At 43.0% G+C, this 15,193-nt stretch overlaps 4 non-coding genes across 4 annotated transcripts; all 4 read right to left on the reverse strand.

The window, feature by feature from the left end:
* Positions 1–2,686: 2,686 nt before the first annotated feature.
* On the reverse strand, positions 2,687–2,760 carry trnai-aau (transfer RNA isoleucine (anticodon AAU)). The gene has a single exon. It is a non-coding gene; the product is annotated as a tRNA-Ile (tRNA).
* A 9,608-nt stretch (positions 2,761–12,368) lies between these two features.
* Positions 12,369–12,441, reverse strand: trnaf-gaa (transfer RNA phenylalanine (anticodon GAA)). The gene has a single exon. It is a non-coding gene; the product is annotated as a tRNA-Phe (tRNA).
* Positions 12,442–13,477: 1,036 nt separating this feature from the next.
* On the reverse strand, positions 13,478–13,550 carry trnaf-gaa (transfer RNA phenylalanine (anticodon GAA)). The gene has a single exon. It is a non-coding gene; the product is annotated as a tRNA-Phe (tRNA).
* Positions 13,551–14,151: 601 nt separating this feature from the next.
* trnaf-gaa (transfer RNA phenylalanine (anticodon GAA)) lies at positions 14,152–14,224 on the reverse strand. Its single transcript has one exon. It is a non-coding gene; the product is annotated as a tRNA-Phe (tRNA).
* Between the last annotated feature and the right edge of the window lie 969 nt (positions 14,225–15,193).

Raw genomic sequence — 15,193 nt, forward strand, 5'->3', positions numbered from 1 at the left:
TCCCTAGCGGACTAAGTTTCCAATCAATAACCTATATTGTGTGTATGTGTTGTGTGTATGTGTGTGTGTGTTATCTTATGTTATCATTTAGCTTGTTAATAAATAAATAATAAAAATCTATTTGTGTGGTACAGAATGATTAGTATGATTGTGCAGATTTACGAAGTCAACGACGTTCAGAATGAGACTGATATGAGTAAATTATTATTTAGTGACTGGTATGACTTTTCATGTGGTGCCCCAAATTCCTAATGAGTTCATTCTTACATGATTAATTGAATCGAGTAATAATTAAATGTAGTAGGTAATTATTCGATAAGTAGCATCACATTATAGTCATGTCACAACACAGGCTACTCAAAACTACTGTCCAGGAGTTTCACCCCGTGAGCTAAATTGTCATGATCAATGGTTTCAAGTTTGTACCCGTAAATGCTTTTATACGAGCAGATCATGGCGAAAAATAAAATAAACTATTGATTCTCATTGCAAATAGGCTCACTCGGGATAACTCCTGATAAAGTTGGGTAGCTGATATTAAATAGCCAAATTGATTAGTCACAGGAATCAGGACTAATAATGCAACTGCCTGGGAGGGTCTGAGGTACCTGGAATGGAGGAATATCACACACAGAGCATTAGAGTAGAGGCACTTACAGAAGTTATATACACACAGTGGCGTGTATTCATGGATGCCAAGGGAAGCCAAGCTTCCCCCCAAAATTGACCAAGATTAGTTTTTTAATTAAATTAAATAACACATTTTTCGTCTCTGTGTTTTCATAATTTCCCTTCAATTCGCAAGAGGTTGAATGTATCTCACAGGAGAAAGCATCCGAGCGAGTGAAACAGTGCCTCACTGTCTCTGTAAGCCATCCATCTATCATCTGTCTGGTCATAAAGAGTATGACTGCCACCTGTAGCATTGAATACAAGGGAAGTCAGGGAGCATTGGCCTCACTTGATAAAATAATAGCCAATCAGCTTTGAGGTAAACTGAGCGAGCTCAACTGTGAATGGTCCTGGCTTACCAAAGAAAAGTGTTAAGGGAAGCCGGTTTGGATTTGACTTCACCCCTATCACGTAAAATAACTGAAACAACTTGAATTGTTGCACCTCGTTGTGTTGTTGTCCTCCAGTGGCTAGCAAGTTAAAATTGACCCTTTCCTAAATTAGCCATGGATAGAGATAGGGATTTTGACATGTGGTTTTACTCAATCCTCCGTAATGGCCATTTTAGTAGGTCTTCGTTGTAAATGAGAATTTGTTCTTAACTGACTTACCTAGTTAAATAAAGGTTCAATTAAAAAATGTGATCGAACCATAAAAGTACACATTGTGCCCCTGGACTGAGAGGATGGAAGTAGCTAGATGTAGAAGGCTAATGTTACCTAGCTAACGTTGCCATGAAAGGAAGTTAGGATAGCGAGCAAGCATTTTCGCTAGGTAGCTTGGGACAACAAAACAAAAACAGTATGACAGTCATTGACCGTTTCATCAACATGAAAGAGAGGAGGATGGCAGGGTGAGTCAACATGTTTTTTCTACACGAACGCACTCAAATCAGAACCATGGACAGCCACATCATATTTAGCTTTGATTGATTGAATAACTTGTTTTTGGTATATTGCAAACTGTGTGCTTGCAATATGAGGAGGACATTATAGTCCTAGAAAAGCTTTTCACTTTCACTGACTCACCCAATGATGCGCAGCTCAATTGCCTGCGATGGCGATAGGCTTTTGGCACGAGACTCTATCAATCGGCCTATTTGGAAGTTGATAAACTATTTTGGCATCCAACAGTCAGACTAGAGTGTTCTCTTTTAAGCAGAGGCCATTTGTTTTCCAACCTATGTTTTCTCGCAATTGTATCTGAAATATTGCGAAAGGCTTGTTCTGGCTGCATGCTGTTCACTGACAGATTTTCCGTGCCTTCCTGGGCCATGCCTTGTGATTGGGCTGCATTAACACAATCCACAGATAGACAATAAAAAAAAAGCTATTTCTTACTTACATTACTTACTTTCAGAGAGCAGCGTATCACACACTCTAACCAACTGAGCTAACCGGCCGCTGGCTACAGAGCACAATTGTTGAGATGCACCGAGCCTCTGCAAGTGCTGGAGCGCAAACTAACAAGTCCACCAACAGCATAGCCTGACAAGACTGGACACTCTTGGTTGCTCCTTGTGGCAATTCCAAACAGCTGGGGAATTTGTTCAATTGGTATTGTGTTTGCTTAGCATGCTATATGTAGTGGGATCGATGCCCGCATTCCCCAAAAACAATTTTTTTTGTGGATCCAAGAAAGCTCCAGTTCACACTTCATGCAGCCTTGTCTTACGACAATCTACTGTCATGTAACAATGACTAGCAACTTTCCTGTAACACTGATGTCAAAATGTCAGATGAAAAAGCAAGACATTACTTACTTTCAGAGGAGCAGCGTAGCACACACCATTGAGGCCCACAAACAAAGCTGTGGATAGTTTCCTTGAAGCCAGAGCATAAAGAAAGAACACATTCAAATGCCGAAACCCTGGATCAAACTAGGGACCTTTAGATCTTCAGTCTAACGCTCTCCAAACTGAGCTATTTTGGCAATTCACTCAACTTAATTCTGTGGCACCCTTGACAATTCACATGCATGTGGTTCATAATTTTGACACTCAAAATGTACATAATAGCCAGTACGGGGATCGAACCCATAACCTTGGCATTATTAGCACCACACTTTAACCAACTGAGCTAACCGGCCACTAGCTATTGGGTGCAATTGTTGATATGCACCGAGCCTCTGCAAGTGCAGGCGCCTAAACTAACAAATCAACCAACAGCATAGCCTGACAAGACTGGACCCACTTGGTTGCTTCTTGCGGAAACTCCAAACGGCTGGGGAATTAGCTCAAATTCTTTGCATGCGTGAGGTAGTGGGATCGATGCCTGCATTCTCCAAAAGCACATTGTTTTATGGATCCAAGAAAACTCCAGTTCACACTTCATGCAGCCTTGTCTTACGACAACCTACTGTCATGTAAACAATGACAAGAAACTGTCATGTAACAATGACAAGCAACTCTCATGTAACACTGATGTCACAATGTCAGATGAAAAAGAAAGACATTACTTACTTTCAGAGAGCAGCGTATCACACACTCTAACCAACTGAGCTAACCGGCCGCTGGCTACAGAGCACAATTGTTGAGATGCACCGAGCCTCTGCAAGTGCTGGAGCGCAAACTAACAAGTCCACCAACAGCATAGCCTGACAAGACTGGACACTCTTGGTTGCTCCTTGTGGCAATTCCAAACAGCTGGGGAATATGTTAAATTGGTATTGTGTTTGCTAAGCATGCTATAGGTAGTGGGATCGATGCCCGCATTCCCCAAAAACTATTTTTTTTGTGGATCCAAGAAAGCTCCAGTTCACACTTCATGCAGCCTTGTCTTATGACAATCTACTGTCATGTAACAATGACTAGCAACTTTCCTGTAACACTGATGTCAAAATGTCAGATGAAAAAGCAAGACATTACTTACTTTCAGAGGAGCAGCGTAGCACACACCATTGAGGCCCACAAACAAAGCTGTGGATAGTTTCCTTGAAGCCAGAGCATAAAGAAAGAACAAATGCATGCATCTTAATTCTGCGGCACCCTTGACAATTCACATGCATGTGACTCATAATTTTGACACTCAAAATGTACATAATAGCCAGTACGGGGATCAAACCCATAACCTTGGCGTTAATTGCACCACACTCTAACCAAATGAGCTAACCGTCCACTAGCTATTGGGTGCAATTGTTGATATGCACCGAGCCTCTGCAAGTGCTGGCGCCTAAACTAACAAATCAACCAAAAGCATAGCCTGACAAGACTGGACCCTCTTGGTTGCTCCTTGTGGCAATTCCAAACAGCTGGGGAATTTGTTCAATTGGTATTGTGTTTGCTTAGCATGCTATAGGTAGTGGGATCGATGCCCGCATTCCCCCAAAACACATTTTTTTGTGGATCCAAGAAAGCTCCAGTTCACACTTCATGCAGCCTTGTCTTACGACAACCTACTGTGATGTAAACAATGACAAGAAACTGTCATGTAACAATGATGTCACAATGTCAGATGACAAAGCAAGACATTACTTACTTTCAGAGGAGAAGCGTAGCACACACCATTGAGGCCCACAAACAAAGCTGTGGGTAGTTTCCTTGAAGCCAGAGCATAAAGAAAGAACACATACAGATGCCGAAACCAGGGATCGAACCAGGGACCTTTAGGTCTGCAGTCTAACGCTCTCCAACTGAGCTATTTCGGCAATTCACTCAACTTAATTCTGTGGCACCCTTGACAATTCACATGCATGTGACTCATAATTTTGACACTCAAAATGTACATAATTGCCAGTATGGGGATCGAACCCATAACCTTGGGGTTATTTGCACCACTCTCTAACCAACTGAGCTAACCGTCCACTAGCTATTGGGTGCAATTGTTGATATGCACCGAACCTCTGCAAGTGCTGGCGCCTAAACTAACAAATCAACCAACAGCATAGCCTGACAAGACTGGACCCTCTTGGTTGCTTCTTGAGGAAATTCCAAACGGCTGGGGAATTATCTCAAATTCTTTGCATCCCTGAGGTAGTTGGATCGATGCCTGCATTCTCCAAAAGCACATTGTTTTATGGATCCAAGAAAACTCCAGTTCACACTTCATGCAGCCTTGTCTTACGACAACCTACTGTCATGTAAACAATGACATGAAACTGTCATGTAACAATGACAAGAAACTCTCATGTAACACTGATGTCACAATGTCAGATGACAAAGCAAGACATTACTTACTTTCAGAGAGCAGCGTATCACACACTCTAACCAACTGAGCTAACCGGCCGCTGGCTACAGAGCACAATTGTTGAGATGCACCGAGCCTCTGCAAGTGCTGGAGCGCAAACTAACAAGTCCACCAACAGCATAGCCTGACAAGACTGGACACTCTTGGTTGCTCCTTGTGGCAATTCCAAACAGCTGGGGAATTTGTTCAATTGGTATTGTGTTTGCTTAGCATGCTATAGGTAGTGGGATCGGTGCCCGCATTCCCCAAAAACACATTTTTTTGTGGATCCAAGAAAGCTCCAGTTCACACTTCATGCAGCCTTGTCTTACGACAACCTACTGTCATGTAACAATGACAAGCAACTTTCCTGTAACACTGATGTCAAAATGTCAGATGAAAAAGCAAGACATTACTTACTTTCAGAGGAGCAGCGTAGCACACACCATTGAGGCCCACAAACAAAGCTGTGGATAGTTTCCTTGAAGCCAGAGCATAAAGAAAGAACACATACAAATGCCAAAATCCAGGATCGAACCAGGGACCTTTAGATCTTCAGTCTAACGGTCTCCCAACTGAGCTATTTCGGCAATTCACTCAATTTAATTCTGTGGCACCCTTGACAACTCACATGCATGTGACTCATAATTTTGACACTCAAAATGTACATAATTGCCAGTATGGGGATCGAACCCATAACCTTGGCATTATTTGTAGCACACTCTAACACACTGAGCTAACCGTCCACTAGCTATTGGGTGCAATTGTTGATATGCACCGAACCTCTGCAAGTGCTGGCGCATAAACTAACAAATCAACCAACAGCATAGCCTGACAAGACTGGACCTCTTGGTTGCTTCTTGCGGAAATTCCAAACGGCTGGGGAATTAGCTCAAATGCTTTGCATGCCTGAGGTAGTGGGATCGATGCCTGCATTCTCCAAAAGCACATTGTTTTATGGATCCAAGAAAACTCCAGTTCACACTTCATGCAGCCTTGTCTTACGACAACCTACTGTCATGTAAACAATGACAAGCAACTCTCATGTAACACTGATGTCACAATGTCAGATGACAAAGCAAGACATTACTTACTTTCAGAGAGCAGCGTATTACACACTCTAACCAAATGAGCTAACCGTCCACTAGCTATAGGGTGCAATTGTTGATATGCACCGAGCCTCTGCAAGTGCTGGCGCCTAAACTAACAAATCAACCAACAGCATAGCCTGACAAGACTGGACCCTCTTGGTTGCTTCTTGAGGAAATTCCAAACGGCTGGGGAATTATCTCAAATTCTTTGCATCCCTGAGGTAGTTGGATCGATGCCTGCATTCTCCAAAAGCACATTATTTTATGGATCCAAGAAAACTCCAGTTCACACTTCATGCAGCCTTGTCCTACGACAACCTACTGTCATGTAAACAATGACATGAAACTGTCATGTAACAAAGACAAGCAACTCTCATGTAACACTGATGTCACAATGTCAGATGACAAAGCAAGACATTACTAACTTTCAGAGAGCAGCGTATCACACACTCTAACCAACTGAGCTAACCGGCCGCTGGCTACAGAGCACAATTGTTGAGATGCACCGAGCCTCTGCAAGTGCTGGAGCGCAAACTAACAAGTCCACCAACAGCATACCCTGACAAGACTGGACACTCTTGGTTGCTCCTTGTGGCAATTTCAAACAGCTGGGAAATTTGATCAATTGGTATTGTGTTTGCTTAGCATGCTATAGGTAGTGGGATCGATGCCCGCATTCCCCCAAAACACATTTTTTTGTGGATCCAAGAAAGCTCCAGTTCACACTTCATGCAGCCTTGTCTTACGACAACCTACTGTCATGTAACAATGACAAGCAACTTTCCTGTAACACTGATGTCAAAATGTCAGATGAAAAAGCAAGACATTACTTACTTTCAGAGGAGCAGCGTAGCACACACCATTGAGGCCCACACACAAAGCTGTGGATAGTTTCCTTGAAGCCAGACCCAAAAGAAAGAACACACACAAATGCTGAAACCCAGGATCAAACCAGGGACCTTTAGATCTTCAGTCTAACTCTCTCCCAACTGAGCAATTTCAGCAATTCACTCAACTTAATTCTGTGGCACCCTTGACAATTCACATGCATGTGACTCATAATTTTGACACTCAAAATGTACATAATTTCCAGTATGGGGATTGAACCCATAACATTAGCGTTATTAGCACCAAACTCTAACCAACTGAGCTAACCGTCCACTAGCTATTGGGTGCAATTTTTGATATGCACCGAGCCTCTGCATGTGCTGGCGCCTAAACTAACAAATCAACCAACAGCATAGCCTGACAAGACTGAACCCTCTTGGTTGCTTCTTGCGGAAATTCCAAACGGCTGGGGAACTAGCTCAAATGCTTTGCATGCCTGAGGTAGTGGGATCGATGCCTGCATTCTCCAAATGCACATTGGTTTATGGATCCAAGAAAACTCCAGTTCACACTTCATGCAGCCTTGTCTTACGACAACCTACTGTCATGTAAACAATGACAAGAAACTCTCATGTAACACTGATGTCACAATGTCAGATGACAAAGCAAGACATTACTCACTTTCAGAGAGCAGCGTATCACACACTCTAACCAAATGAGCTAACTGGCCGCTGGCTACATAGCACAATTGTTGAGATGCACCGAGCCTCTGCAAGTGCTGGAGCGCAAACTAACAAGTCCACCAACAGCATAGCCTGACAAGAATGGACACTCTTGGTTGCTCCTTGTGGCAATTTCAAACAGCTGGGAAATTTGATAAATTGGTATTGTGTTTGCTTAGCATGCTATAGGTAGTGGGATCGATGCCCGCATTCCCCAAAAACATTTTTTTTTGTGGATCCATGAAAGCTCCAGTTCACACTTCATGCAGCCTTGTCTTACAACAACCTACTGTCATGTAACAATGACAAGCAACTTTCCTGTAACACTGATGTCAAAATGTCAGATGAAAAAGCAAGACATTACTTACTTTCAGAGGAGCAGAATAGCACACATCATTGAGGCCCACAAACAAAGCTGTGGATAGTTTCCTTGAAGCCAGAGCATAAAGAATGAACACATACAGATGCCGAAACCTGGGATCTAACCAGGGACCTTTAGATCTTCAGTCTAACGCTCTCCCAACTAAGCTATTTCAGCAATTCACTAAACTTAAATAAGTGGCACCCTTGACAATTCACATGCATGTGACTCATAATTTTGACACTCAAAATGTACATAATTGCTAGTATGGGGATCAAACCCATAACCTTGAAGTTATTAGCACCACACTCTAACCAACTGAGCTAACCATCCACTGGATATTGGGTGCAATTGTTGATATGCACCGAACCTCTGCAAGTGCTGGCTCCTAAACTAACAAATCAACCAACAGCATAGCCTGACAAGACTGGATACTCTTGGTTGCTTCTTGAGGAAAGTCCAAACGGCTGGGGAATTAGCTCAAACGCTTTGCATGCCTGAGATATTCGGATCGATGCCTGCATTCTCCAAAAGCACATTGTTTTATGGATCCAAGAAAACTCCAGTTCACACTTCATGCAGCCTTGTCTTACGACAACCTACTGTCATGTAAACAATGACAAAAAACTGTCATGTAACAATGACAAGCAACTCTCATGTAACACTGATGTCACAATGTCAGATGACAAGGCAAGACATTACTTACTTTCAGAGAGCAGCGTATCACACACTCTAACCAAATGAGCTAACCGGCCGCTGGCTACAGAGCACAATTGTTGAGATGCACCGAGCCTCTGCAAGTGCTGGAGCGCAAACTAACAAGTCCACCAACAGCATAGCCTGACAAGACTGGACACTCTTGGTTGCTCCTTGTGGCAATTTCAAACAGCTGGGAAATTTGATCAATTGGTATTGTTTTTGCTTAGCATGCTATAGGTAGTGGGATCGATTCCCGCATTCCCCCAAAACAATTTTTTTTGTGGGTCCAAGAAAGCTCCAGTTCACACTTCATGCAGCCTTGTCTTACGACAACCTACTGTCATGTAACAATGACAAGCAACTTTCCTGTAACACTGATGTCAAAATGTCAGATATAAAAGCAAGACATTACTTTCTTTCAGAAGAGCAGCGTAGCACACACCATTGAGGCCCACAAACAAAGCTGTGGATAGTTTCCTTGAAGCCAGAGCATAAAGAATGAATACATACAGGTGACGAAACCTGGGATCGAACCAGGGACCTTTAGATCTTCAGTCTAACGCTCTCCCAACTGAGCTATTTCAGCAATTCACTCAAATTAATTCTGTGGCACCCTTGACAATTCACATGCATGTGACTCATAATTTTGACACTCAAAATGTACACAATTGCCCGTATGGGTATCGAACCCATAACCTTGGGGTTATTAGCACCACACTCTAACCAACTGAGCTAACCATCCACTGGCTATTTGGTGCAATTGTTGATATGCACCGAACCTCTGCAAGTGCTGGCGCCTAAACTAACAAATCAACCAACAGCATAGCCTGACAAGACTGGATCCTCTTGGTTGCTTCTTGAGGAAATTCCAAACGGCTGGGCAATTAGCTCAAATGCTTTGCATGCCTGAGGTAGTGGGATCGATGCCTGCATTCTCCAAAAGCACATTGTTTTATGGATCCAAGAAAACTCCAGTTCACACTTCATGCAGCCTTGTCTTACGACAACCTACTGTCATGTAAACAATGACAAGAAACGGTCATGTAACAATGACAAGCAACTCTCATGTAACACTGATGTCACAATGTCAGATGACAAAGCAAGACATTACTTACTTTCAGAGAGCAGCGTATCACACACTCTAACCAAATGAGCTAACCGGCCGCTGGCTACAGAGCACAATTGTTGAGATGCACCGAGCCTCTGCAAGTGCTGGAGCGCAAACTAACAAGTCCACCAACAGCATAGCCTGACAAGACTGGACACTCTTGGTTGCTCCTTGTGGCAATTTCAAACAGCTGGGAAAATTGATCAATTGGTATTGTTTTTGCTTAGCATGCTATAGGTAGTGGGATCGATTCCCGCATTCCCCAAAAACAATTTTTTTTGTGGGTCCAAGAAAGCTCCAGTTCACACTTCATGCAGCCTTGTCTTACGACAACCTACTGTCATGTAACAATGACAAGCAACTTTCCTGTAACACTGATGTCAAAATGTCAGATATAAAAGCAAGACATTACTTTCTTTCAGAAGAGCAGCGTAGCACACACCATTGAGGCCCACAAACAAAGCTGTGGATAGTTTCCTTGAAGCCAGAGCATAAAGAATGAATACATACAGGTGACGAAACCTGGGATCGAACCAGGGACCTTTAGATCTTCAGTCTAACGCTCTCCCAACTGAGCTATTTCAGCAATTCACTCAAATTAATTCTGTGGCACCCTTGACAATTCACATGCATGTGACTCATAATTTTGACACTCAAAATGTACATAATTGCCCGTATGGGTATCGAACCCATAACCTTGGGGTTATTAGCACCACACTCTAACCAACTGAGCTAACCATCCACTGGCTATTTGGTGCAATTGTTGATATGCACCGAACCTCTGCAAGTGCTGGCGCCTAAACTAACAAATCAACCAACAGCATAGCCTGACAAGACTGGATCCTCTTGGTTGCTTCTTGAGGAAATTCCAAACGGCTGGGCAATTAGCTCAAATGCTTTGCATGCCTGAGGTAGTGGGATCGATGCCTGCATTCTCCAAAAGCACATTGTTTTATGGATCCAAGAAAACTCCAGTTCACACTTCATGCAGCCTTGTCTTACGACAACCTACTGTCATGTAAACAATGACAAGAAACGGTCATGTAACAATGACAAGCAACTCTCATGTAACACTGATGTCACAATGTCAGATGACAAAGCAAGACATTACTTACTTTCAGAGAGCAGCGTATCACACACTCTAACCAAATGAGCTAACCGGCCGCTGGCTACAGAGCACAATTGTTGAGATGCACCGAGCCTCTGCAAGTGCTGGAGCGCAAACTAACAAGTCCACCAACAGCATAGCCTGACAAGACTGGACACTCTTGGTTGCTCCTTGTGGCAATTTCAAACAGCTGGGAAAATTGATCAATTGGTATTGTGTTTGCTTAGCATGCTATAGGTAGTGGGATCGATGCCCGCATTCCCCAAAAACAATTTTTTTTGTGGATCCAAGAAAGCTCCAGTTCACACTTCATGCAGCCTTGTCTTACAACAACCTACTGTCATGTAACAATGACAAGCAACTTTCCTGTAACACTGATGTCAAAATGTCAGATGAAAAAGCAAGACATTACTTACTTTCAGAGGAGCAGCGTAGCACACACCATTGAGGCCCACAAACAAAGCTGTGGATAGTTTCCTTGAAGCCAGAGCATAAAGAATGAACACATACAGATGCCGAAACCTGGGATCAAACCAGGGAACTTTAGCTCTTCAGTCTAACGCTCTCCCAACTGAGCTATTTCAGCAATTCACTCAACTTAATTCTGTGGCACCCTTGACAATTCACATGCATGTGACTCATAATTTTGACACTCAAAATGTTCAAAATTGCCAGTATTTGGATCGAACCCATAACCTTGGCATTATTTGCAGCACACTCTAACCAACTGAGCTAACCTTCCACTGGCTATTGGGTGCAATTGTTGATATGCACCGAACCTCTGCAAGTGCTGGCGCCTAAACTAACAAATCAACCAACAGCATAGACTGACAAGACTGGACCCTCTTGGTTGCTTCTTGAGGAAATTCCAAACGGCTGGGGAATTAGTTAAAATTCTTTGCATCCCTGAGGTAGTTGGATCGATGCCTGCATTCTCCAAAAGCACATTATTTTATGGATCCAAGAAAACTCCAGTTCACACTTCATGCAGCCTTGTCTTACGACAACCTACTGTCATGTAAACAATGACATGAAACTGTCATGTAAAAATGACAAGTAACTCTCATGTAACACTGATGTCACAATGTCAGATGACAAAGCAAGACATTACTAACTTTCAGAGAGCAGCGTATCACACACTCTAACCAACTGAGCTAACCGGCCGCTTGCTACAGAGCACAATTGTTGAGATGAGCCTCTGCAAGTGCTGGAGCGCAAACTAACAAGTCCACCAACAGCATAGCCTGACAAGACTGGACACTCTTGGTTGCTCCTTGTGGCAATTTCAAACAGCTGGGAAATTTGATCAATTGGTATTGTTTTTGCTTAGCATGCTATAGGTAGTGGGATCGATTCCCGCATTCCCCCAAAACAATTTTTTTTGTGGGTCCAAGAAAGCTCCAGTTCACACTTCATGCAGCCTTGTCTTACGACAACCTACTGTCATGTAACAATGACAAGCAACTTTCCTGTAACACTGATGTCAAAATGTCAGATATAAAAGCAAGACATTACTTTCTTTCAGAAGAGCAGCGTAGCACACACCATTGAGGCCCACAAACAAAGCTGTGGATAGTTTCCTTGAAGCCAGAGCATAAATAATGAATACATACAGGTGACGAAACCTGGGATCGAACCAGGGACCTTTAGATCTTCAGTCTAACGCTCTGCCAACTGAGCTATTTCGGCAATTTACTCAAATTACTTCTGTGGCACTCTTGACAATTCACATGCATGTGACTCATAATATTGACACTCAAAATGTACATAATTGCCAGTATGGGGATTGAACCCATAACCTTGGCGTTATTTGCACCACTCTCTAACCAACTGAGCTAACCGTCCACTAGCTATTGGGTGCAATTGTTGATATGCACCGAACCTCTGCAAGTGCTGGCGCCTAAACTAACAAATCAACCAACAGCATAGCCTGACAAAGACTGGACCCTCTTGGTTGCTTCTTGAGGAAATTCCAAACGCCTGGGGAATTAGCTCAAATTCTTTGCATCCCTGAGGTAGTTGGATCGATGACTGCATTCTACAAAAGCACATTATTTTATGGATCCAAGAAAACTCCAGTTCACACTTCATGCAGCCTTGTCTTAGGACAACCTACTGTCATGTAAACAATGACATGAAACTGTCATGTAACAATGACAAGCAACTCTCATGTAACACTGATGTTACAATGTCAGATGACAAAGCAAGACATTGCTTACTTTCAGAGAGCAGCGTATCACACACTCTAACCAACTGAGCTAACCGGCCGCTGGCTACAGAGCACAATTGTTGAGATGCACCGAGCCTCTGCAAGTGCTGGAGCGCAAACTAACAAGTCCACCAACAGCATAGCCTGACAAGACTGGACACTCTTGGTTGCTCCTTGTGGCAATTTCAAACAGCTGGGAAATTTGATCAATTGGTATTGTGTTTGCTTAGCATGCTATAGGTAGTGGGATCGATGCCTGCATTCCCCCAAAACACATTTTTTTGTGGATCCAAGAAAGCTCCAGTTCACACTTCATGCAGCCTTGTCTTACGACAACCTACTGTCATGTAACAATGACAAGCAACTTTCCTGTAACACTGATGTCAAAATGTCAGATGAAAAAGCAAGACATTACTTACTTTCAGAGGAGCAGCGTAGCACACACCATTGAGGCCCACAAACAAAGCTGTGGATAGTTTCCTTGAAGCAAGAGCATAAAGAAAGAACACATACAGATGCCGAAACCAGGGATCGAACCAGGGACCTTTAGATCTTCAGTCTAACGCTCTCCCAACTGAGCTATTTCAGCAATTCACTCAACTTAATTCTGTGTCACCCTTGACAATTCACATGCATGTGACTCATAATTTTGACACTCAAAATGTACATAATTGCCAGTATGGGGATCGAAGCCATATCCTTGGCGTTATTTGCACCACTCTCTAACCAACTGAGCTAACCGTCCACTAGCTATTGGGTGCAATTGTTGATATGCACCAAACCTCTGCAAGTGCTGGCGCCTAAACTAACAAATCAACCAACAGCATAGCCTGACAAGACTGGACTCTCTTGGTTGCTTCTTGAGGAAATTCCAAACGCCTGGGGAATTAGCTCAAATTCTTTGCATCCCTGAGGTAGTTGGATCGATGCCTGCATTCTCCAAAAGCACATTATTTCATGGATCCAAGAAAACTCCAGTTCACACTTCATGCAGCCTTGTCTTACAACAACCTACTGTCATGTAACAATGACAAGCAACTTTCCTGTAACACTGATGTCAAAATGTCAGATGAAAAAGCAAGACATTACTTACTTTCAGAGGAGCAGCGTAGCACACACCATTGAGGCCCACAAACAAAGCTGTGGATAGTTTCCTTGAAGCAAGAGCATAAAGAAAGAACACATACAGGTGCCGAAACCAGGGATCGAACCAGGGACCTTTAGATCTTCAGTCTAACGCTCTGCCAACTGAGCTATTTCGGCAATTCACTCAAATTAATTCTGTGGCACTCTTGACAATTCACATGCATGTGACTCATAATATTGACACTCAAAATGTACATAATTGCCAGTATGGGGATTGAACCCATAACCTTGGCGTTATTTGCACCACTCTCTAACAAACTGAGCTAACCGTCCACTAGCTATTGGGTGCAATTGTTGATATGCACCGAACCTCTGCAAGTGCTGGCGCCTAAACTAACAAATCAACCAACAGCATAGCCTGACAAGACTGGACCCTCTTGGTTGCTTCTTGAGGAAATTCCAAACGCCTGGGGAATTAGCTCAAATTCTTTGCATCCCTGAGGTAGTTGGATCGATGACTGCATTCTACAAAAGCACATTATTTTATGGATCCAAGAAAACTCCAGTTCACACTTCATGCAGCCTTGTCTTAGGACAACCTACTGTCATGTAAACAATGACATGAAACTGTCATGTAACAATGACAAGCAACTCTCATGTAACACTGATGTCACAATGTCAGATGACAAAGCAAGACATTACTTACTTTCAGAGAGCAGCGTATCACACACTCTAACCAACTGAGCTAACCGGCCGTTGGCTACAGAGCACAATTGTTGAGATGCACCGAGCCTCTGCAAGTGCTGGAGCGCAAACTAACAAGTCCATCAACAGCATAGCCTGACAAGACTGGACACTCTTGATTGCTCCTTGTGGCAATTTCAAACAGCCGGGAAATTTGATCAATTGCTATTGTGTTTGCTTAGCATGCTATAGGTAGTGGGATCGATGCCCGCATTCCCCCAAAACACATTTTTTTGTGGATCCAAGAAAGCTCCAGTTCACACTTCATGCAGCCTTGTCTTAAGACAACCTACTGTCATGTAACAATGACAAGCAACTTTCCTGTAACACTGATGTCAAAATGTCAGATGAAAAAGCAAGACATTACTTACTTTCAGAGGAGCAGCGTAGCACACACCATTG

This window comes from Oncorhynchus kisutch, linkage group LG11 (assembly GCF_002021735.2).
Source record: "Oncorhynchus kisutch isolate 150728-3 linkage group LG11, Okis_V2, whole genome shotgun sequence".
Taxonomy (NCBI): Eukaryota; Metazoa; Chordata; class Actinopteri; order Salmoniformes; family Salmonidae; genus Oncorhynchus; species Oncorhynchus kisutch.